The sequence below is a fragment of the Chenopodium album genome, chromosome 10 (assembly GCF_948465745.1).
Source record: "Chenopodium album chromosome 10, dcCheAlbu1.1, whole genome shotgun sequence".
Lineage (NCBI taxonomy): Eukaryota > Viridiplantae > Streptophyta > Magnoliopsida > Caryophyllales > Amaranthaceae > Chenopodium > Chenopodium album.
The window spans coordinates 43,836,870-43,862,203 of NC_137843.1; the positions used below are offsets into that span (position 1 = coordinate 43,836,870).

General features: G+C 35.5%; 4 non-coding genes across 4 annotated transcripts; 3 read left to right on the forward strand and 1 right to left on the reverse strand.

The window, feature by feature from the left end:
• The first annotated feature begins 13,987 nt into the window (after positions 1-13,987).
• On the forward strand, positions 13,988-14,104 carry LOC145565914 (U5 spliceosomal RNA). Its single transcript, XR_014095269.1, has one exon. It is a non-coding gene; the product is annotated as a U5 spliceosomal RNA (small nuclear RNA).
• A 5,299-nt stretch (positions 14,105-19,403) lies between these two features.
• Positions 19,404-19,565, forward strand: LOC145565719 (U1 spliceosomal RNA). Its single transcript, XR_014095100.1, has one exon. It is a non-coding gene; the product is annotated as a U1 spliceosomal RNA (small nuclear RNA).
• Positions 19,566-22,449: 2,884 nt separating this feature from the next.
• On the forward strand, positions 22,450-22,565 carry LOC145565926 (U5 spliceosomal RNA). The gene has a single exon (XR_014095276.1). It is a non-coding gene; the product is annotated as a U5 spliceosomal RNA (small nuclear RNA).
• A 577-nt stretch (positions 22,566-23,142) lies between these two features.
• On the reverse strand, positions 23,143-23,245 carry LOC145565971 (U6 spliceosomal RNA). The gene has a single exon (XR_014095319.1). It is a non-coding gene; the product is annotated as a U6 spliceosomal RNA (small nuclear RNA).
• Between the last annotated feature and the right edge of the window lie 2,089 nt (positions 23,246-25,334).

Consider the following 25,334-nt stretch of genomic DNA (forward strand, 5'->3'; position numbering starts at 1 on the left):
TTTTAACTTTTCAAAAACTGATTCATAGTGAGGCAAGCATATAAAATGTGAACGCCGGTGAATCCAACGGCCTACCACCAAAGGTTTATCAGGACAAACCTACAAACGATTCCGCGGTCGTCTGCGTCTGAAAATGGCCAAACTCCCAGTTTTCCTACTCGAATTCCGCAGCCCGAATAGTTCAGGACGACAACAATTAACCTAGGAAATTACATCTAGAATTCCGCAGCCCAAGATGTTGGCATGTTCCAACCATTGACTTTCGCTGCCCAATGGTTTGTCTTACACTCACGAATCATATAAAACTATAAAAAATACTTCTTTAAAATCATCCAAACACATTTTTGGATCATCAACCCCAATTTAAAATACTGCAGGTCTTTACTTCTAAGACCAAAATTCAACAAAAATCCTTCAAAAGAGTTTAACTTCAAAATTCTTAAAAATATACAAAAATCATTTATATATCAAACAAGGTGTCACTCTTATTGTCTGGATTTGGGTAAGAAGCTAATTATGATAAAATATCACAATACACTTGTAAACACCTGATTGTGTCTCCCCAAAAACCAAAACCAGTGATGAGTATTTTTCACGTTATTGATATCAAGTAAGGTGAAATGTTGAAGAGTCTCGTGAATTCTTTTGTTTTCTAAAATGTTTTAATAAAAATAATTCATTTGTTTTCGAAAAACATTCATTTCGTATCCAATTTATGAAAAAACGTCCAATCCAGTTTAGTATAATCCATAATCAAGGTCCAATAATTGTGTAGTTGGATAGGTCTTGAAAATATCTTTCCAACGATATATTACAAGCCCAATTCCGAGTTATAACGAGGAAGTTATGGCCAAAATACTAAACTGGGCCTAAAACGCGTTTTATGTGCGACCAAATGATCATGTGGAGAGTCCATTAATCTTAATTATATTCCTAAAACAATTAGGATTAATTAGAAGATTCTATGAGTTTCTAAAAGATCTTAATTATCCTTTTTGAAAAGATAAATTTTAAGAATTTGAAATTGAATAAAACTATTCATTTTTAAAGTCCTAATTCTATTCGAAATGAAAAACGTTCAAAGACAGTCAGATATTATTTTTCGTGCCTCGTAATTTTTATCCAGATCTTAAATGGTTGGATAGCTCTTGAAATTACCTTTCCAGTGATATATTATAATATTAATTCCGACCTATAACGAAAAAGATATAAAAAAATACAAAACTCTATCCAAAACTGACACCCTTCCACTATTTCGGCCATATATTTTATTCTACAAAATATTTTAATCTGATTCTAATTGGGTTGGAAATTACACTTCAAGATATTTCCAATGACATATTATATGTCTTATATTGACTTTTGGATCAAAATTTATGATAAAAACAAAATCTGCAAAAAACTGTTTTTATGATACATTTTATCGCGCCGCGTCAAAAGGAATTTTATTTTGATTCGAATTCTAAAAGTTTTCGATCGTTTTTCTCTATAAATAGGGTCGATTTCCTCCGTTTTCAAATAACCAACAACCAACAATCATCTTTTCTCTCTCTAAGCTAGAAGTTTGTTCTTTCTCCCTCTTTCTAAGCCTAGCCTTTTCAAAATACAACATTCCTCCTTCACGAGACTTAGACATACCTAGCCAAGCTCGAAGTTGCCTTCGCCCTAGACGTGAAAGGTTGATAGTTTCTGAGGGTTTGGTCCCAAATCCCTATTTTAATTATTTAAATTAATTGTTTGATTTAATACTTTTATTGAAGTTACTAACGTATGTATTGCTTTAATAGAAAGAGATACGAGACAACAAAGTGAGTAATTTCATTGCTCTATTTCCTTTAGAAAGCATTCTTAGATTATTTTAATTCCTATTATCATGTTAGGATGTTATTTATTGCTTTCTAGTATCATGATTAAGTTGCTTCCTATTTTCTAATATCATGTATATCTCTAGTATCATGTTAGGGTTAAAGCTTTGATCTTTAATATTTACTGACATGTTAGGATTTGTTATTAATCTTGTTAGTATCATGCCTAGGATCTTGGTCATAATATTATGCTTTGATGAGATTAAGATATTATGATGATGGTGATTTGTTGTATCAATATGTTGCTTGATATTATTATTGTTATTGCTTGATCACGCCCTCTCTTGCAGGTTTAAAGGGAATTTGTACTTGAAATCATGCTTAATAAAATAATTAATAATTTGATTTTAGGCTAATATAATTTTAATTCAAGTGATTGCCAATAATAGTTTTGTTTGTGCATTAATAATCAGCCAACATAGATTAAGCAGGGTTAGGATTAATATATTGATTGTATGTTAATTGAAAAGCGCACATGAATATGAGAAGAATAAAGTAGAGGCCTATTTAGGGCAGGTTCAATTTCTTTTAGGTTGAATTTGTACCTTCATCCCCGAATATCTAGTCATGGTTCAGGATCACTATGGAGTTAGTGATCTCATGGATCGTGAAGGGGTGTAACCTTCACCCTGTGAATAGTTTACAAGTTCTTAAAACTTGTTGGCGACTCTTTTGCTCTAGCTTCCTTCCCTTTGGATGCCACCATACTTAAGTGTATGATCGCATTGGGGCTCAAGTGTAGGATGCTTGAAATAATTCCCTACAACACTCCATACACAACCCTTAACTAAGCGGTGCTAAAAACAGTGTTATTCTACTTTAAAGCACAACGACGTCGACAACTTATTTCATAACCAAAAATGGCAACAACTATACATACAAGATAAGCTTAAATTAAGACTATGACATATCAATCCACATATTAGGCAATATATACATACAAGATAAGATTAAATTCATGACTTTAACATGGTAAAAACAACATGACAACGCAGCAACCCCTAATTAGAATTTCAGCAGCATATTACACAACAAATTCACCCAAAACCAACCTTAAACTCACAATTAATCTTAGCCCATTATCATACACACTCTAAATACATAATAGGTCAGGTAAGGCACAAAATTAGGCATAAAAATTATGAAATAAATCAGTTAAAACCTCTCAATTCACACAGTTCACTAATTAACCTGACAACAGCACTTTTGCTTAGGTTTAGGCTCATAATCATACCAAAACTTACCCAAAAACATGATAATTTAACTTAGAGATATACCTAACATAATGCTATACCATATTAGGCACAAAAACAAACTAAATCAAGGGGAAATAAGGATGAAAACATACTTCACAAAGTCAGCAACTACAACAACAATTTTGTGAGCCATAGTATATGTTTTTGGTATTTTTACCTTGCCACGTGGACCTATCAGAGCGTGAAACGTGTCACCCTAGTAAGGTCTCCAAATGGACCAACTAGGATACGGCACGTGGCAGGAAGATACCCCTTTAGGAATTAATGCCGCAGCCCATGATCTTAGGTCACTAAACCCTAGGACAAGAGCACAAACTTCTAGGACCCTATAAGTAGGGAGATTCCCCCATTATTGGGGCAATTTACAATCATTACATCATTTATTACTCTCGAAAACAAAGTAACACCTGATCTTAGAATCCGAGAGGATATTTACTTTCCGCACCTTTTTACTCTGAACCTATACTAACTTGACCGTCGGAGGAGGAACTCCGACCATCCGAAGCTTTCGTGGTTTTGCAGGTACAGATGGCGCCGGAACCAGTCTTGGTGTTGTAACTCTCCCGAAGGACACAGAAAACCCCAAAACATTTGGCGTCGTTTGTGGGGAGAGTACCTCTAAGATGGTTCAAGAGTCTATACCGAATCCTGATCCCAACCGGCCTCCGATCGATGGGGAGGTCCATTCGGACCATAACACTGATAACGACTTTGATGTCGAAACCCATGTGGCCCTTATGGGCCACTCATCTCTAAACGCAGCCGTCCTAAGGATAGATTGGAATGGAGCAAAAACCAAGCAGGTCCAAGCAAATCGTCCAGACACCCAACTGGGAAAACCCAAGCGGCAAGAGGGAGGGCTCCTGTCACCAGAGACGAACTCATGAAATTCATGACTAGTTTCAAGGATGAGATCAAAGACCTCATCAACAAGAGGACGGCTGGCTCTAGCAAGGGTCAGTCGGGCATGAAATCTCCTCATGCTGAGAGGACAAAGCTAGTCAAGGACAGGAAGCCAACCTACTCCACACCCAAAGGAGAAGGCCAGGACCTTGATGAACTGGTCCAAGGTTCTTCTGCCCCAAACGGGCACGAGGAAGGTTATCTGGCATGTCCAGCCAGATGGCAGCAAAAAATCGTTCTCTGATGCCCGACACATCATCGAGCAGAAGAAGAATAAGCAGCTGTTTGAATCGGCTTCCACATCGAGCTTCCCATACAGCTTTAGAACACCTTGGCAAGGTGTTCCCAGTCCGTTCATACATGCCCTCAGATGATTAGATCTATCCCGTATGTGCCTTAGATGCCATACAGGCAATATACCCAACCTTACATACAGTCGGCCCCCTTTCAGAGGTTAGGCAGCATACAATATCCAACCTTTGGACTAGCAGCTTCATCTGCTAAAACTTGGTGAACAACCCTTTGCGTTCACCAAGGAGATAACCGAGGCAGCACAGCCGGCTAAGGTTAAGAATGTTTTGGTTGGTATCTATGATTGTACCACTAAGACCACCTCATGGCTTACACCAACCTCATGTACTTACAGGGGTTGGATGATGCCAGCTGGTGCAGGTGATTCCCGGCTACATTAAAGGGCATCGCCCAACAATGGTTTGGCAACTTACTGGCCGGATGTATTGACTGCTTCAAGAGGCTTACCTTCTTGTTTGCTTCCAACTTCTTAATGAACATCCTTGCCAAGAAAACAAGTCTCGACTTGAGTACCATTTGGCAAGGGGAGAGAGATGGACTTTGCTCCTATGTCAGGCGGTTCAATCTGGTGAGAATCCAAATTTAAGGACTATTTGACGATGTTGCATATACAGACTTCTTCAAGGTTCTGAAGGACGGGTCAACTTTTAAGTTCGACCTCGTTAGAAAGAGAGTCATCACTCTCTAAGAGGCGTTGATGAAGGCGGAAGCCTATATACAGGAGACCGACCTCTGTTCTCCTAGCAATCAGTTAGACTCCAAGAAGTCTGACAAACAAAAGGAGAGTCGACCTGCTCAGCCACCTCCTAAGCTTGAAGGGAGTAAGAAAAGAAAATAAATATGGGCGGTAGATGACTCTGAGTAGCCGTCATAGAAGAAAAAGAAGGAGTTTAAACAGTACGTCTCTATGTACGAGTTTAACAAAGACTGCTACTCCATCCTCATGGAGATTAAAGACCAGGTGACCTTGAGAAGCCCGATGCTATGAAAGGTTCCGCTAAAAATCGGAAGAAAAACAAGTACTCCCATTTCCATAAGGACATTGGCCATGACACCAACGACTGTTATAGCCTCAAGCGGTTGTTGGACCGTCTAGCTGATCGGATGGCATTAAAGTCTTACATCCTCAAGTCCAAGGTTACCCTGAAGACAAACCAAGGGCAGTCTGTAGGCACGTTAAATTTATATAAGTGCCACATCGGACTTGATACGAGTCAAAAGTCGAATTTTTGACTTAATGGCTATTTGACTATTAATTTAAATTATTTAATTTGGGTGAAATATATTAAATTAACCCATTTAATTTAGTTTAATTTAATAGGTTCATTTTGAGGGTTAAAACTCAATAAATGGGTTAAGCTATAATAGATAGGTCAATATTACCAAGTCAAAAGCCCAATACAAATAAAACCCTAACCCTATAAGTCACACACTTTATAAATAGATCTCCCTCTAATTCATTTGGGAGAGAGGAAAACCTAGAGGAAACAGGAGAATACAAATATAGAGAAAACCTCTTAAATACTCCTAACCTCTCCAGAGAAAACCTCTCATCAAATACTCTAAACCAATCCTAGAAGAAGAACAACAAGCATTCGATGTGCCATTCTACTCTAGAAGATCACCTGTAGAAGAGATCAAGCCTCGACGGCCCTCAACACGACAAAAGAAGAACTTTGAAACATTAAGAACATCACCAGTTAAACCTCTACATCAAATAATCATTGATCGAGATCAAGCCCCGTCGGCCCTCAATCAACAATCCAAGTCAAAGGTCTACATCAAATATATTCGATAGAGATTGAGCCTCGTCGGCCCTCAAACAAGAACCCAAGTCAAGTTCTACGTCAACCGTCTTCGATCGAGATCAAGCCTCGAAAGCCCTCGTTCGAGAATCAAGTCAATCCGTGAATTACGTCAAAGTCAAAGTGGAGATCAAATCAGAGGAGCAAATTAGAGATTGTACCCATAAATTATCATATTAATAAAATTAACACTTTGTTTCATTTATTTTGAATCTATATATTTGCAGATTTAAAATTTGTTTTTGCAAATTTGGCACACTCGGTGGGACGATTTTTACCTCTCATATCTTTCTCCACGAATTGAAACGACAAATTAAAGCACCTTCAACACGTTGAAGAAATGATGACAAAGGACGACACACATGACAACGTCGTTGTAAATGTTGTAAATGTTATGGAATCGAAGCAAACACCATTAAGGAGGAGTCGGCAAATATGAAGTTGCTTCTTAAGAAACTTGTCAAAGACAACGAAGTAAAGGGAGCACAAATCAAACTCCAAAGTGAACAAATTGTTGCACTCGAAAGAAGACTTGAGAAGCGCCCAATCGAAGAAAGTGAAGGTGATAGCAGCAGGTCAGAACTTAGAAAGAAGACAAAGCAAAGTTCAAAAAATGAAAGGCCCCATGGTGATTCACTTAACTTCTAACCAATCCTAGAGATGATAGCCAATGCTATTAAACAACAGCTCGATAGAGACGTCAACGAAGATGGTCGCTACAGAAAACCTTACTCCAAGAGGATTGATAAGATGAAAATGCCAAGCGGCTATCAACCTTCGAAATTTCAGCAATTCGATGGGATAGGCAACCCCAAGCAACATATTGCACACTTCATAAAGACCTACAATAATGCTGGGACCTCTAGAGATTTTCTTGTCAAAGAGTTTGTTCGCTCTCTCAAAAGTGTTGCGTTTGATTGGTCCACAAATCTACCTCTCAAATCCATCAATAGTTGGGAGCAAATGGAGGAAATGTTCCTCGATCTCTTCTTCAGCACTCAGCGCGTTGTCAGCATGACTAAGTCGACACAAACCAATCAGTTGGAAGATGAACTAGTCGTGGACTACATCAATCGATGGCGAGGATTAAGTCTTCAATGCAAGGATCACTTGTCTAAAACTTCTACAGTCAAGATGTGTATCTAAGGAATCCATTGGAATGTGCTTACATCTTGCAAGGAATTAAGCCAAAAACATTCCAAGACTTGGCAACTCGAGCTCATGAAATGGAGTTTACGATGACCAATCGTGAAGATGGATTTGATTAAATGATCATCAACATCCAAAGGGGCAAAGATGAAAAAGCGGTCCTCAAAGCTCCTAAGCAAGAGCCTTAACTGCAAAACAAAAAAAAAAAAAAAAGATAAAAAAAATATGGCACCCTTGTTATTCTTCTAGTATTGATCCTTCAAAAGGGGATGAATATGGCACGAATTAGTAGCCCTTGGTAGCAAATAACCCTTGATTTACCCCTTGAATGCAAGAAAATATTGAAGATAAAAGGAGTTGCGTTGTGTTCTTTTGTGATGGTGAAAACTGATATTTGAACGTAAAAGTGATGGGGAATGAGGAGTCTTTTGGGCAGCCTTCATTAAAGCTTTGATTGGCCATTAAGAAAAACTTAAGAGGGGGTTACTAGGGTGAAAAATATCAGCCCCTTACCCTTTGATAGCTACCGTGAGAATCATTAGGAATGAGCTAAAATTGAGCTCACCAAAAGGCTGTACAAAGCTAGGATTCAAGGCTTTCCTTTTAGGCTTGATTGAATGAATACTTTAGCTTAAGAATGGGTTTAAGGAAGCTAATAAACAAGTCTATCTTAATCTATTTAGTCAAGAAAAATGAGGAAAAATCCGACCCATAGATAAGTGCTAGTTGGCCCGAAACTAGACTAGAAAAGGAATGTAACGGGAGGCATTTTAAAACGCGTTCAAAAACAATAATATAGATTATATTATTGATATCTTAATAATAATAATGAAAATAATAATTTAAATCACAATACAAAAAATATATATAAAGTTCATATGTATCGAAAAGCGACATAAAAGACGAAATGCAAAACCAGTAATATTATTCATTTATAATGACCTAATTAATAAAAGGACATATAATGAGTTTTATAAATAAAAGAATAAAAGAATACTTTATAAACAATACCAATTTGATAAACGAGTTGACAAAATCACCCAATACAACTTTATTTATCGATATTGATACGATTGCACATAAAACGTTTTTAAAACTCCAAAATCATTTTATACCTATTAGATTGCTACTTTAATCAAAGAATCACCCAGGATTATCAATCGCAATAAGTTAAATATTAAAATTACATATAATTTAGTAACACTTATTGAATAGATGTTTAAGCTTAAGGAATCACCTTTTAAGGCTAATATCAATTCAGACAATTCGAATATAGTTGAAATGATTAAAACTTAAATATAAAACTTTTTAAATAATAACTTTCAATCGTTTCGTTAAAACATTATAATAAGGGTTTCAAAAGCTTGAGATGACCCTAAAATCAAATAATGATTTTAATAATTAAATTAATATTTCAATTTAGAAATTGAGATTTAAATTAGAAATTAGGTTTAATAGGTTGAAACACACATAAAATCATGGTTCAAAAATACGGGGTGTTACACGGCTTGTACAGCTGGTTACCCTCATCTTTTAAAGTCCTAACAAATTTCATAATACCAAAAGGATTCTCCAAGTCCCCAACTTTTTCTCAAACTTACGAGAAGAGAAATCCTCCTCGTCAACATGAGAAAAACACAAATCCCCCCTAAGTTCCTCAAAAACATCCATAAAACTTAAATACTAGATGAAAAGCAAAAGACAACACTGACAAGTAGAAACTTAAATATTAAAGGCCATAAAGAGAAAATAAACTGCTTCCATAAACTGAATAACATAAGAGACAAAAGCCCAGGTCACAAACCTTCTGGAATTAAAAAAACTAACAAAGCAGGACACTCCCACGAGGATAACTAACCAAAGAACCCTTTGCAGTTGACCGAAAACTGACGAACTTGTCGGCGTAACTAGGCTGAAAATTAGAGGAGATGGAAGATTAACTTGGCTCCACTTCCTTTTCATCGCCGGAGGAACCGCAAAAGACTTAAGGAGGTGGGAAACTCAACCACGAAAAGGGGCGAGAAATTGAACAGGGAAGATCCACCCACGAAATAAAGGAGGGGTACTCGCCGAAGAACCGGTTACGGTGCCGAAACTCCAACGAGACCCTAGGTTTCCGACATTATCTTGCATTGGAGGAGGAGAGAGATATAATATTAAAATGTAGATTTTTGCTAAAAAAAGAAAGTGTAACACTTATTAAAACACGGCCGCATTTAGTAAGTATGACACTTATTAAAACACAGAAGGAGTATGTAGTTGATGTAAATGTTAGTTGTCTTTTTTCTTTTTTTTACAAAGAGATCTATTAATTAAAAGACAAGATTACAACCTAGCCTAAGTAAAAGGAAATAAAAGGCGACACATGCACTTAAAACTAGCTCGTACAAACCAAATAGAAACAAAGCAATAAAAGTTGGTAAATTGCGGCTTTTGCACTTGTTGAGCCCGATTGTTGGATGAAGTCCACACACGATGGTAACAGAACCTGTCAAAACTGACTTTACCTATCCCATGCCTTGACATCAACTCATAACACCTGTTGGTTGCATTGTTGTAGGAGACGGCGTAGAAGCTGGGGTCGAATACTTGAAGAGGAATCATTATACACCAATAGAGCTTAACAAAACCAGAGAGTAGTAAAAGGAGCGAAAATCCATGGCCCGATTGAGAGACACCTATGAACAAGACTTGATGCTCACAATATGAGCAATCCCAATTACCTAAATTAAACATAGTCAAGTGGGATTCTTGGCTCATTACCACAACTTGAGTCACATTTCTTGTGACTCAGTACCCATTTGAAAGGCTACAATTGGTCTATCCTCCTCGAATGGGATAAGACACAACTTCATTAAAGCGCTATGAACCCCCAAACATTGTGTAAGGGGAGCCTCTTTCAGATAGAAATTTTTAAAAACAATGACTTCGAAGATCATTGCTAATTGACATAAGGAATCACCTTTCCTTAGTAATTCCCTCACGACCCTCCAATACTCAATCAAAGACCAAAAAACACAGTACTTCGTCCTTCCACAATCAAATATGAGACCACTACCTATAGTCACCCTGCATTCAAAATCCTCTAACTCTGCAAAGTGAAATAGGATAAAAAGAAACTCCATAATACTAGCCCTATCGAGGATAACACAGCCCAACCTCGAAAACACATACAGAAAAGAATCCTGTAAACTAAATCAAAGAATAGGCACCTCCCTAGTCCTAACAACATAACCCAAAACCACCTCCCTTAGCCCATGTACCCACAAAGGAGCATACCAAGGAGCAAGAACAAACTTCTCTCCAAAGTTGAGACAAAAGATAAGCCATGGACAACCAACAACAACTCCTTCAAACAAAGGAACTCCAACTAATTGAAGCCTAAATACCAAAATTATTAATTAAAATAAAATAAACAAACCCAACTGTAGGGAATATTTCAAGCCATTAACCCCAAGCTTGAGCCCCACTGTGATCATACACTTAAGCATGGTGGCGTCCAAAGGGAAGGAAGCTAGAGCAAAAGAGTCGCCAACAAGTTTTAGGAACTTGTAAACCGTTCACAAGGTGAAGATTACACCCCTTAACGATCCAGGAGATCGTCAACTCCAAAAGGTCTTGAACCAAATAGGGTTCGGGGATGAAGGTACAAATCCAACCTAAAAGAGATTGAACCTGCCCTAAATAGGCCTTTACTTCATTCTTCTCGTACTCATGTGCGCTTTCTGACTAGCATGCAAACAACAGATTAACCCTAAACTTGTTTAATCTATGTTGGTTGAACATTAATGCACAAATAAAGCTATTATTGGCGATCACTTGAATTATAATCATATTATCCCTAAACAAGATTATTAATTATCTTATTAAGCGTGATTACAAGTACAAATTCCCTTTAATCCTGCAAGAGAGGGCGTGATCAAGCAATAACAATAATATAATCAAGCAACATAATAACAGTCATCATAACAATTATAATCATGTTAAAGCATAATAATAGCAAGATCCTAGGCATGATACTAATAAGATTAATAACAAATCCTAGCATGTCACTAAGCAATAAAGATCAAAACTTTAGCCCTAACATGATATTAGAAAAGAGTAAAAGGCACCCTAAACATGATACTAGAAAGCAATAACAACATCCTAACATGATACTATGAATTAAACAAATTTAAACATGCTTTCTACAGGAATCGAGTAATAAGATTACATACTTTGATGCCTCGTACCTCTTTCTAATAACAAAATACACGCGTTAGTAACTTCAAGGAAAATATAAATCAAATAATCAAATTAAATAATTGAAATAGAGATTTGGGACCAAACCCTCAGAAATTATAACCTTTCACGTCTAGAGCGAAGGCAACTTCGAACTTGGCTAGGTGTGTCTAGATCTCGTGAATGCGGAATTTTGTAAGAGCTAAGGTTTAGAAAAAGAGAGAGAAAGCTTCTAGATTTTTGAGAGAAAGAGAGATGATTGTTGTAGATTGTTGATGAATAAAAACGGAGGTTCAGGATCCTATTTATAAGAAACAGTCCAGAAATAGGTAGAATTTGATAAGGAATAAAACTCCACTCTGTCGCTGCAAAACCGACCTTGTCGCCAGGCGACAGGGCCTGTCGCGTGGCGACAGGCCTGTCGTCTGGCGACAGCCTGGACTTCTACACGCTTTCAACACGGATTCCACATATGAATCAAAATCAATTTGTAAAGTCCGTATGAAACTGAAATCGTATCTTTCATAAAATAATATTTTATTCCAAATAAAACTTATCAAAATATGATTATTAATTCTAATCTTATTAGGATTAAAAAGAACCTTCTAGAGAATTCTAGAAGACTATAATCAATTCTAATACTTTAGGAATAATAATTAACATTGGGTCCTCCCCTAGATCATTGGGCCGCATGTAAAGATCAAATCGGGCCCAGTTTAGTGTTTTGGCCAGAACTTCCTCATTATTCATCGGAATTGGGCTTATAATATATCGTTGGAAAGCTCTTTGCAAGCCCCATCCAACTACACTATTATTGGACCCTTGTCGTGGACCAAACTAACTGGATTGGCTGTTTTCATAAAATAGAGTTGTTTTCGAAAACAGAATAAAAACCAATCGCAACACTTGACCTTTCACACTTTCACCTTATTCGATAATCATTCGACGCAAAAGGTATTCATCACTGGGTTTGGTTTTGGGGAGACACATTTGGGTGTCTACACCAACATAAAAAAAACAAGACAACAAGAACAAAACAAATCAAGTAACTGACCAAGAAAACTATGGCTAAACCGACCAAACAAGGAAAAGGAATAGTCAGGGGAGCAAAGTGAACGAAAGTACTACCTCACCGGCATAAACACCTGAACGCGTAACCTAGCCGTGAAGGCCAACGCAAGAGAACCGTCTCACCTAATCAAGACTTCGAATAAGCGAGAAAACCCTAACCTTTCGACGGCGGCGTTAAGAATAGCCTTGGCTCCTTGTTTCGTTGGATAAGAAGCTAAACACTTGACGACACCCGAAAATTAGAAACCACCGTACCAATGAAGATCAAACCTCTTGTTTCCTTTACCAAGAGACCCAAAAACGAAGTACAAAATAAAGTAACCGGTAAAGATCAGGACTCGCCTGCAATGGCTAGAAGAGGGGTGTCGATCGCCGGCAAGCAAGGATTGAAAACAGGGGAAGCGGTGGAAGCGGTAGGAGGATAAAGATGGGTTTTCTAGAGAGAGAAAAGAAGAGAAAAAAGCGGATAGAAGCTAGACTAAAATTTGTAATGTAGTTGTCAAATTATGGTAAATTATGATAAATGTTAGTTGTCAAATACATGAAATTGCATTAAACAATAATTGTTCAAAAAATCAATACATATTGTTGAATAGTACAAAATCAATAGATATATATATATATATATATATATATATATATATATATATATATATATATATATATATATATATATATATATATATATATATATATATATATATATATATATATATATATATATATATATATATATATATATATATTACTATTAAAATTAAAAGTACATAATTATATTATAGTTTTTTTATTACATTTTTATTATTAAATAATTTTGTTGTTGTTTAAAATGCCACATGGACATACGATGAGAATTGATCTTAGGATCCCTTGGAAATAGGAAGAAAACTTTAACTAATATAATTGAACTATTTTTTACTATACCTAATAACTATTTTTATTTTTTTGGTATAAAAAATTGAAAGGTTGTGAAAAATGAGGATCAGATACTAGGGGAGAAAATACAAGTTATAACCTTGATAAACCAAATATTCAAATCAAGTGGGAAAATTATAATAAATCAACAAGTTTTCATTAGATAAGAGCCCCACACTGGTTGATATTTTTACGAAAATGTCATGGTGGCCGTACAATTGTTGATTTGTTAACAATTTGCCACTTCAGTCACATATTTTGTTTATTAAGTTGATAATCTCCGGCAGCCTCATACTAAGGCTATGAAACCTTAAAATGTATTGAAAATTTGAAACGTGACACGGCTTGTATACTTGTAGAGTTGTGGTTTAGTATGGCTTAAAACTATGATTGTATAGTGGAAAGCAAAATAATCCCACATCATTTAAGCTAATACTGACAAAGTAAGACTCCTTATAAATGTTTCACTCTTATGTAGTAAACTCCACGCAGCCATGCAGTGAGCACAAAGCGAACTACTCTTTCGCCTTTTACTAAAGAATACCGTGTGCTCGTTGCATTCAGTGGCATATGTTTATATTTGGAGGGAGATCCACAAAAGGAGCTTCCAGCAAACCAATTGCAAGATTATTAACTATAGACACCAAATTGTGTCTCCCCAAAAACCAAACACAGTGATGAGTACTTTTTACGTCATTGATTATCGAATGAAGTGAAATATGAAAGGGTCTCGCGATTCCTCTGTTTTAATAAAAATATTTCTTTTTGTTTTCGAAAATCTTTGTTTTCATACTCTATTTATGAAAAATGTCCAATCCAATTTAGTTTAGTCCATGATATTGGTCCAATAATTGTGTAGTTGGATAGGGCTCAGAAAGAGCTTTCCAACGGTATATTATAAGCCCAATTTCGATTAATGATGATGAAGTTATGGCCAAAATACTAAATTGGATCTTAAATGAGTTTTATGGGCGACCAAATGATCAAGTGAAAGGTCCATTAATTATCATTCCTAAAGTCATTAGGAATTACTTTAATTTTCTAGAATAGTCTAGAAGGTTATTTTAAGTTCTAATGAGATTAGGATTTATAATTATATTTTTATTTATTTTAGAAAAGATAAAGAATTTTACTTGAAATAAAACAATGTTTTAAAGAAGATTTAATCTGATTTTAATGATGAAGTACGGACTTTAATTACCCAATTATATTGAAAAAGGATTTCGTATAGTAAAGTTTATCATGCAGCACCATTGCGCTGCGACAGGTCCATCGCGTCGCAATAGGCCTATCGCATCGCCACAGCGCCATCGCGCTCGATAGCCCGGTCGCACTGCAATGGGAGCAGTTTTACTTCAATTGGAATTCGATCTCCTTTAATTGTTTTCGGATGTTTTTCTCTATAGATAGGGTTGTATTTCCCTGTTTTCAATCAACAAAATCATCAACAATCATCTTTCTATTCTCTCTCTCAAAACTAGAAGTTTGTTCTTTTTTCCTCTTTCTAAGCCTAACCTTTTCAAAAACACCATACGTCCATCACGAGACTTAGACACACATAGCCAAGCTTGAAATTGCCTTCACCCTAAACGTGAAAGGTTGATAACTTCTGAGGGTTTGGTCCCAAATCTCTATTTCAATTATTTAAATTAATTGTTTGATTTAATATTTTTATTGAAGTTACTAACATGTGTATTGTTTTGATAGAAAGTGATACGAGGCAACAAAGTAAGTAGTCTTATTGAAAGCATGCTTAAATTATTTTAATTCCTAGTATCATATTAGGATTTCTTTATGATTTCTAATACCATGTTTAGGGTATTAACTAACATTTCTAATATTATGTATGTTTCCAGTGTCATGTTTAGATTGCTTTCTATTTTCTTCTATCATGCTAGTATCATGTTAGGATAAAGCTTTGATACTTATTGTTTAGTGACATGCTAGGGTTTGTTACTAATCTTGTTAGAATCATGCATAGGGTCTTGCTATTATTATTATGCTTTGATGAGATTGATATTATTATGATGATTTGTTGTGCCAATATAATAATATGTTGCTTTGATATTATTGTTATTGATTGATCACGCCCTCTCTTGCAGGTTTAAAGGGAATTTGTACTGAAAATCACGTTTAATAAGATAATTAATAATTTTATTTAGGCTAATATGATTTTAATGCAAGTGATCGCCAATAATAGCTTTGTTTGTGCATTAATATTCAACCAACATTGATTAAGAAGGTTTAGGATTAATATATTGATTATATGTTAGTCAAAAAGAGCACATGAATATGAGAAGAATAAAGTAGAAGCCTATTTAGGGCAAGTTCAATTTCTTTTATATTGCATTTGTACCTTCATTCCTGAATATTCAGTCATGGTTCCGGACCACTGTGGAGTTAGCGATCTCTAGGATCGTGAAAGGGTATAACGTTCACCCTGTGAACGGTTTTTACAAGTTCCTAAAACTTGTTGACGACTCTTTTGCTCTAGCTTCCTTCCCTTTGGACGCCACCATACTTAAGTGTATGATCACAATGGGGCTCAAGTGTGGGATGCTTGAAATTATTCCCTACACATACTAAAATCTTTTCTCTTTTCTTTTACAGCATCAACGTTTACTTCAAGGCAGTGAGAGCTAGCAAGGCCAATGTTTTAGATTGATGAGTGCATGTTTTTTTTTACCTAGTAGACTCCCAATGTATCTGACTTTCATGTCTCAAGGGCAACCCTACCTCTTTGTAGAAAATAAACAGCCTCCTCTAAATGTACCACTCCCGTCATTAATTAGTGACACCCTCACCTCAAACTATCATACACCCTTGCCTCAAATTATCATCCTTACAGACCTTAAAACCAAGTTTAAAGCCCTCTTACCAAATAAAAAAGAGAGAATACCATCACAACAAGAGCTTTAGGTTTAATTTAAAAAGGCGACAAATACGGAGTACCAGAAATCACATACTTCATGATACACAAAATTGATTAATGCACGGATGCTCAATGATTACTGTGTTATTAACTATACGCCACAGAAGTAACATAACGCATGAATGGATGAAGCTACTGCGTACAGTCCAAACTTAACTAAATTGGCCTTAGTAGCAAACAACCCCTTACACCATATATACTTCGTGATTATATATACTGATCAACCGCTACAGCTCTTTTATTCCACAACAAGGATTGCTTAAGTGCCTTGCCGTGAAATGCATCTCTGTTCGGTAGGCACAGTACGTGTATATCATATCTGTTTATTCTGTAACAAAACCTGCCACCACCAAGGCCGTCTTAAACATTTTCGGGGCCCTGTTCTACTCTTAAAAATAAGGCGCTTATAAAAAAAACAATTATAATAATGAAAAAATAAACTCAATTTTTTTCAGATTTTTTCTTTTTAATTACTCTGTCAAGGAACATATTAATTTGGCAATCCAATCATTCAATTACAAATAGTTGAAAATGAAAACATTTTACATTTGTGCTTGAGAATTAAGATAGAAAAAATAAATAAATAAATAAATAAAAATAGAAATAAAGAAAAATAAATAAATCTTCATAACAATTAACACATTTAACTTAGGTTTCAAAAAAATAAAAAAAAAAAATTAAACATTTAACTTAACTTTTAAAAAATCTAAAATCAACTAATAAAAGTCTAAAATTATATAAAAATGAAAAATCAGAACAAAAAAAATATATAATTACACATAGAATTACTGGATTTAACATACCTCATGAGCAATCCACAAGCAATACAAGAGGTTTAATTAATCTTAATCTTTTACCTTTCTAGATCAAATTGTTGACTGATATTATTGGTTTTGCAGAAATATAGTGATTTGATGGGAAAATGTTAGGTGTTAATAATTTTAACGGTGATTAATTTGGGGAGAAAATTATTTATTAAACATTTCTCAAATCGTTTGATACACTGATTAAATGGCAGCAAAAGGTAAGAGTCTTAAAAGGTTATATGGAGTTTCTGGGTATAAGATGATAGATAATCAACGGAAAATTAGCAATAAATGAAATTTTGAAGTTTTGACAACTTTATGGGAATTGCAATGCATTGATGGGAGTAATTAAGTTCTAGGAATCTGGTATAATTGTGTTTATTTAGCTCTGATGCGTTTGAATACAAGAAGTCACAGAAAGTGGATTTTCTTTTTTTTTTTTAACAATTGGGCTCCGAAAATGTTAGGCCCTCAATATTACGAGGCCATGTGCTAAGGGTCTGTTGGCACGGGCCCTTAGCCGACGCTGGCCACCACTGCCAAGTCACCATCTAGTCGATAAGCATACTACTTGTCATAATAACTTAGAAGAGCTAGACTATAGTAGGTTCATTGCCCTTTCACCAAAAGAAGAATTCAAACACTATTAGCTAGTATACCAAGAACACCATGCAAGGGTTGGCATGCAAAGGTATGCTGTAGACAGGACGGCTAAGGGCCTGTGCAAACAGACCCTTAGCACAGGGCTCCGTAATATCGAGAGCCCAACATTTTCGGAGCCCAATAGTTAAAAAAAAAATCCATTTCCTCTAACTTCTTGTATTTACACGCATCATAGCTAAATAAGCACAATTATACCAGATTCCTAGAATTTAATTACCCCCATCAATGCATTGCAATTCCCATAAAGTTGTCAAAACTTCAAATTTTCATTTATTGCTAATTTTCCATTGATTATCATTTTATACCCAGAAACTCCATAAAACCTTTGAAGACTCTTACCCTTTTCTGCCATTTAATCAGTCTATCAAACGATTTGAGAAATGTTTAATAATTAATTTTCTCCCCAAATTAACCACTGGTAAAATTATTAGCACCTAACATTTTCCCATCAAATCACTATATTTCAGTAAAACCAATAATATCAATCAACAATTTGATCTAGAAAGGTAAAAGATTAAAATTAATTAACCTCTTGCATTGCTTGTGGATTGCTCATGAGGTATGCTAAATCTAGTAATTCTATGTGTAATTATATATTTTCTTTTTTTTTTGTTCTGATTTTTCAATTTTATAGAATTTTAGACTTTTAGTAGTTGATTTTAGATTTTTTTAAAGTTAAGTTAAATGTTTAATTGTTATGAAGATTTGTGTTTTTTTTTTATCTTAATTCTCAAGCACAAATGTAAAATGTTTTCATTTTCAACAATTTGTAATTGAATGATTGGATTGTCAGATTAATATGTTCCTTAACAGAATAATTAAAAAATAAAAATCTGAAAAAATAAAAATTTGAGTTTATTTTTTCATTGTTGTAATTGTATTTTTTTTTTTATAAGGGCCTTAATTTTAAGATTAGAACATGGCCCCGAAAATGTTTAAGACGGCCCTGGATGTAGAGATCATATACATTTATATACCTGGTCGGTATAATAACAGCATAAGTCTTTTGGTTTTAATATCTAGTAATTGGTCTAACTGTCTTAAGGTCAAATGTAGTATTAAACATTCCCCGCCTACTAAAATTTGAAATACCCATCAGCAAGACAGAGATACAAAGGAATCATCTGTCTGCAATTTACGCTAAAGAGATAAATAGAGGCAAACAAGAGTGGCAACTATTTTTTAAAAGTCGATGCACTTCAATCATCTAAATCTCTGAACTTACATATATACTGCATAGTCCATAGTTTATATTTTGGATACAGCTACTGTACATAGATTTATCACATATGATGTATTGCTTGTTAAATTATTCCATCTTCAGTACTAGATTTGGAGAGTTGACACATACAAAAACAAAAACATGAATGAATCACTTATATGCTATATTGTGTAAATTCATGAAAGTCAGCTTTGCAAGGTTGGATCTTGTCCCACATCACTTAACTAACAAGGGGTGTATAAAAGAGATGACTATAAAATGAAGATGTGTATGGACGAGCAAATTACTTACCTGGACGGGGTCAATGGGCGATCAAGAAGGCTCATGGCCTAGGTTGGCGGCCTCCATTGCACTTTAGGAGGGGTTCCTGTCTAACATATTCCCAAGGGGAAGAGTGTACGTCATAATTTGCGTGAGTGGGGGCCTGTGTTCGCGCGGCCCCTATCCAATTACTAGTTAAATCATCAGAGTTACTATGTCAGTGATTTACATAAAATGGAAGGATAACTAATAAATAAGCTTGCCATTTGCTGCGATATAAAAAAGGAATTAATTGAAACAAAAGCTGCTAAAATAGATGAAGCTGTTACAGTGAAAATGAAAGAGAAACTCTTAATTTGTTTTGATAATGATATAGCACTATTAAAGGTACAATTTTCTCAATACAGAGCAGTCATGCTATGCATTAGTACTTTTAGAAGGACAAGTTTCAGAGAGTAGTAAACTATCTTAGCATCAGTTAGTGAGTTACTAGATTAAAAAGCTCAGCTCACCTCACCTATAAGGCTATAAGTCTATAACAACTTTTAAATGACAGTATGGGAATCTCAGTCAAAAATAAAATAAAATAAAATAAAATAATCAGAATTCATCCAAGTAGATTGGAGAGGGAAACAAAGAAAGACATTATATTTCAATATAATTAACGCCACAATTCTATTTAAATATGATGTTTCTTCCGACAATTTACATACCAATGGCCAAATACCGATAGAATTTAGCATTTTTCTTGTTAAGGCAGAATTTATTTAACATAAAAAAGAGACCATTTCTCAATTTGTTCGTTTCATCCTTTAAAAGCAACTCCAATGGTTGTAGCTAGGAAATTGCTTGTAATTTCAATAAAACCCTAGGTACTAGCTTGACCATTGGAGCTAGAAAACTTAATTAGCTTGGCTAAGCAAATTAGCTTTGCGAAGCTAATTTGCTTGGGAATTAAACTTGCCAAAATAAAATGCTCATTGCACCAATTAAGCTATTTTCATGTATTTTCTATCCAACAACTACTACTAAACTAACAGCTAACTATTGGAGCAAAAAGTAGCTAAAATGAAAATTAGCTTAAAAGCTTACGTGGCATGACAAGCTAATTGTCAAATTAGCTTACCATTGGAGTTGCTCTAATTGCTTGTAGTTAGTGCATAATAAACATATCAGTTTCGTATTACATTTTCGATGTGGGACAAATAGTTTTACAAAAACCTCAATGGAAACTGCCTATTTCTAAATAATCCAAGCAGCATTTCAATTTTTTTTCTTGATTTGTCACTGGCTAGAAAAAAAAGCAATTTTTGAGGCTGTATAATTCCTACAATTACAAACATGAAAGCTAGGAGTTTCTAATGTTTTTGCTTACAAATGTGAGCCATGTAGACAAAATACAAAAAATTGATTGATTCAGAGGAAAAATTCAACAAGGAGATTCACATGTCAGGAATAAAGCATCACCGGTAATTCTAAACAGCCTGCAATGAATGACTCACCATAATTTGTCCTTGTTTGAACTATTTGAAGCAAATATGGATTGACTGAAACTTCAATATACCCTGCAATTGGTAAAAATCAAATTCAGAACAACATGAACCACAGTTACAGACTGGTAGCTTGAAATCCTTTGTAACGCATTACTAATCTCAACAAATAATGCATCATAGTTTAATTGGTGAATGGAAGCAAGGATTGATTGATTTCTTTAGCCAGGCAGGAAAAAATTTAAAAATTATCAGAAATTAGTTCTATTTAAGCAATCCTGAGTCAAGAAATGCAACTTCAAATTGTAACATTTAAAAAGTTAGTTTATCGTATAATCATATTGGATTGCGTCATTCTAGAGATCTTCGGTGGTATAATCATGAGGGGAAGTAGTTGCGCACTGCACTCTTTTTCTCCTATCCATAGTTTTTTTTTTCCTGGTTTTTAATGAGGGAGCATATATGCACTATAAATCTATTTTAAATAATGAACTGATAGGGGGAGTGTTGCAAAATATAATTATTATAGATGTCAATATGACTTGTAACTCCCTCTATTTTATTAATCTCTTTATATCCTCCTTGTTACTCCCCAGGCCATATGCCTTTACTTCACTTTGTAACCCCCAAATTATGGACTCCTCATTGTCCTTGTAGGTTACATTATTCTCATGTATATATGTGGCATGATCTAATGAAATATTGGTACAAGTAACAACACATCACCATGTATATCTTTCTCCAATATTTTCTCTTATTCCTTAATTATTTTACAACATTGTCTTAATTATATTAAAGTCTACATTAAATGAAACTTTAAGGCAGTAATACAATGTCGAACCAAGACATTTAAATCAATTAAGTTAGTTTTAATTTTCATTACGTAATGGTAAAACAGCGTTCTATTTCACGACAAAAATACTTATCTAAAGTTCCTAGATTAGGTAATTAGAACAAGAACTATCATAAAAGGAAGAAACGTTTGGGAGGTTTTAGCTATAGTGGTCGGCAAATTGAAAAGCCATTTGCACACCGGCCATGGCGGCCAATATTTGCTTCTGGATGGTTGTTTGACAATTTACAAAAACACTCAAATTTACTACCAAGAAGTTCAAACAATTGTTGTTTCAAAAAAAAAAAAAAAGTTCAAACAATTGTTTTTCCAAATGGGTTTTTACACTTAACTAGCTGTAGAGACCTAGTTGCCTAGTATTGTAAGTGGGGCTTGTGTACAAAGGTTTGCTAATGTAGGAAAAAGACAAAAAGTAAAAGTTATACTCAACACACAAAAAAAAGGTGTAACCAACAAAAATGAACAGATGTAATACATACCTTCTTTCAAGAAAAAAAAAAAAAAAAAAGTCTATATTTGTAGGAGGCAACATCCATCAAATGACAGACATTGTGTAGAGTCATCTCCCCTAAAAACAGCAAACAAAGACGTGTGAGAATATTACACTCTTCATACTCTGCATAAAATATAAAGGTAAGACACAAAAGTCACACATCAGTCAAGAAAGAAATTAAAGGAACGACTTACTACATAAATAACAAAGCCTGCAATTAAAATCATCACGCAGCCACGCAGTGTGTCCAAAGCGAACTATTCTTTCGCCTTTTACTAAAGAATACCGTGTGCTAGCTGCATCTAGTGGCATATGTTTATTTTTGGAGGGAGTTCCTTATAGGAGCTTCCCACAAGACAAGTTCAAGTTTTTTATAAACAACTTTTAACTCGTGGTAATCAAAGATCATCTTTGAAGATTGTTACTTGATAAATGCTTGTTATAAACAACTCTTACCTCGTGGTAATTAAAGATCATACTTGTAATATTGACTTATGTTGACCCTTAACCTAACATTTTCTTTCCTTTTAGGAAAGAACAGAGCAAATGTTATTCTTTTCATTTGACCTTCAATGCAATTACCTACTTAACTACAGAAAATAAGAGAGATAAGCTTTACATATAAACATGCAGTAAGCGATAATTTTAACAACACACGATGCATCATGTCCCTTAAGGAGAGTATTGAGTATAAATCATGGTGGAAACCACGTAAAGTATGTAATATATGTCCTAAACAGAGACTATTTAACCACTTCATGTCTGAGTTGCAAACAGATAATGGAACAGTTACTCGAGTTGTAGTTAATCTCTATGCAAGATCCATGCTACTCTTTTATGTCCCTATGAATCCTACCCTGACTCTTATATTAATCACAGTTTAAAACAGTACTTACCAGACAATAGAGCTCTCAGCAAGTCAGCAGTAAATTTGGACCATTTCTCGATTTGTGCATGTCATCCTTGCGCAAGGGCCATGCTAATCTTCTCTGTATCGTTCCAATTTTATTGGATATCTCTAAAGAGACAATATTAAGAAGTTGCATAAACATTAAAAACAAAGAGGTATATATGTTCCGGGTGAGTTTCGATACCGAGATGTCTTGGGGTTGGTAAAGGTTTACCGTCCAATTTGATGCCTGCACAGTCAGCACAGATAATCTAGCCCGGGGATTATCCAGGAATAACCGCTCCGATGCCAAAGTTAGTAATCTGAGGAGGAAGGTTTGAAGAGAGAGAAAGAGTGTAGAGAGAGAGGTTGTACCTTATTGTGAAAATGTGGCTGGGTATATATAGGGGAGTAACCAAGCAGGTGCCACCAGCCCTTATAAGTGGCGCACTGACTTTACAGGTGGCGCACCGACCTTATAGGTGGCAGGTGCCTGCGTGGTTTCAAGCTGCTCTCCACGTGGCCGAGAAACCGGCCATTGTGGATGCTAAGTTGGTTCGCTTAATTGCTGGCTAATTAATAACATTGTCAATTATCGGCCAAATAGGTGAGTTGTCGGTATTATCCCGTACAACTAGCCCCCCAAGTGGGGACGTTGACAAAAAGTCATCGTTCGCACTTTATGACATCGAATGAGTTATGTGGCCCAGCAAAAATTCCAATATAAAATAGATGTAGGAGATTTAAAAATCTCCGATTTGTCCCCAAAGTGAGCAAAGTACCGATAGTGCCTTGCTCAATATAAAATAGATGTAGGAGATTTAAAAATCTTCGATTTGTCCCCAAAGTGAGCAAAGTACCGATAGTGCCTTGCTCAATATAAAATAACTGTAGGAGATTTAAAAATCTCCGATTTGTCCCCAAAGTGAGCAAAGTACCGATAGTGCCTTGCTCAATATAAAATAATTGTAGGAGATTTAAAAATCTCCGATTTGTCCCCAAAGTGAGCAAAGTACCGATAGTTTATTTAACCTTAGTCATGCTCTTGTTTGGACATTGTTATGGGCGGGAAAAATTGAAAATAAGTAAAAAGTAGTGGGGCACGTGTCAAACGTCGAACGGTTCTTGACGAAGAGGTGCGCTTATCTCCACCGTTGGATGTCATACACCAAATGTCAAATCAAAGTACTGTTCACTGGGGGTATAAATAAGGAATACGAACAGTTCCTTCATTTCATCTCAAGTTTTGCGAAAGATTTCTCAAAAAATTCCCAAAAAATTCCTCAAGAAATTCCCAAACATAGATCTTGTTTGCTTCCGCTTGATTTCTAGTGTGAAGATACTTCTGGGTTTATACTCTGGTGGACGGATTTCAGTCGCTTCAAGACTTGGTTGCTCCCTCCTGTTTTTGCGATTCGTCGAAGTTCTTCGCTTCGTGTAGAGGTAAAAAAATACTCTGAATTTCTCTTTTTAATTTATTTGTTCGATGTTTGTGACTTGTATGTAGTGGGTTTTGATGTTTCTACATTTGTTGAGTTGGTTATGCGTAAGTCTATAAAAAATTCTATTACGGGTGAGGCCTGTGAGGCTGACCCGTTTGTACCCTTGTTCTCAGCATCAGAAAAGGAAGCTAAAAAATCTTCTCGGTCTGTTAATCCTGGTATATTAGGAGATATTTTCTTGAACTTGAGTCTGTCAGTGTTATTGAGGACGTTGACTCATACATCTTCCTCGACGAATACGGTTCTAATCTTGGTAAAATTGGTGTTGAAAGAATCAGAATGCCGAGAACTAAACGTCCCAGCCATGATCCCAGCCAAGGTGAGAGTTCAGTCAGGCATCCAGGCAAGGAGCCTTTGGTAGAACACGAAGATGAAACAACCGACATCCCTGATGAGGATGTGGAGTCTACTGAGCGTAGCACAGCTTCCGAGAGGAGTGAAAACTCAGGTGATGAGGTTGATGGTAGCGGAGAACAGGTTGAAGGTAATGGCTCTGATGACGAGAAGACAGATTCTTAAATAAACGAAGACATCAATGTCGGCGAACAAATTATTGCCGAGGAGCGATTGGATGAAGCGTATAATTCAGAAGATGATGATGACGCGCATCGGCGTCCTTTGGAACTAGCCGAGAACATAAAGGTGAAGACTACCAAAGTTGATGATAAGTGGTTGGAGACTGCTATTGAGAAGAATTACTGTGGTGTCGGTAGGAGATTCTTCAGG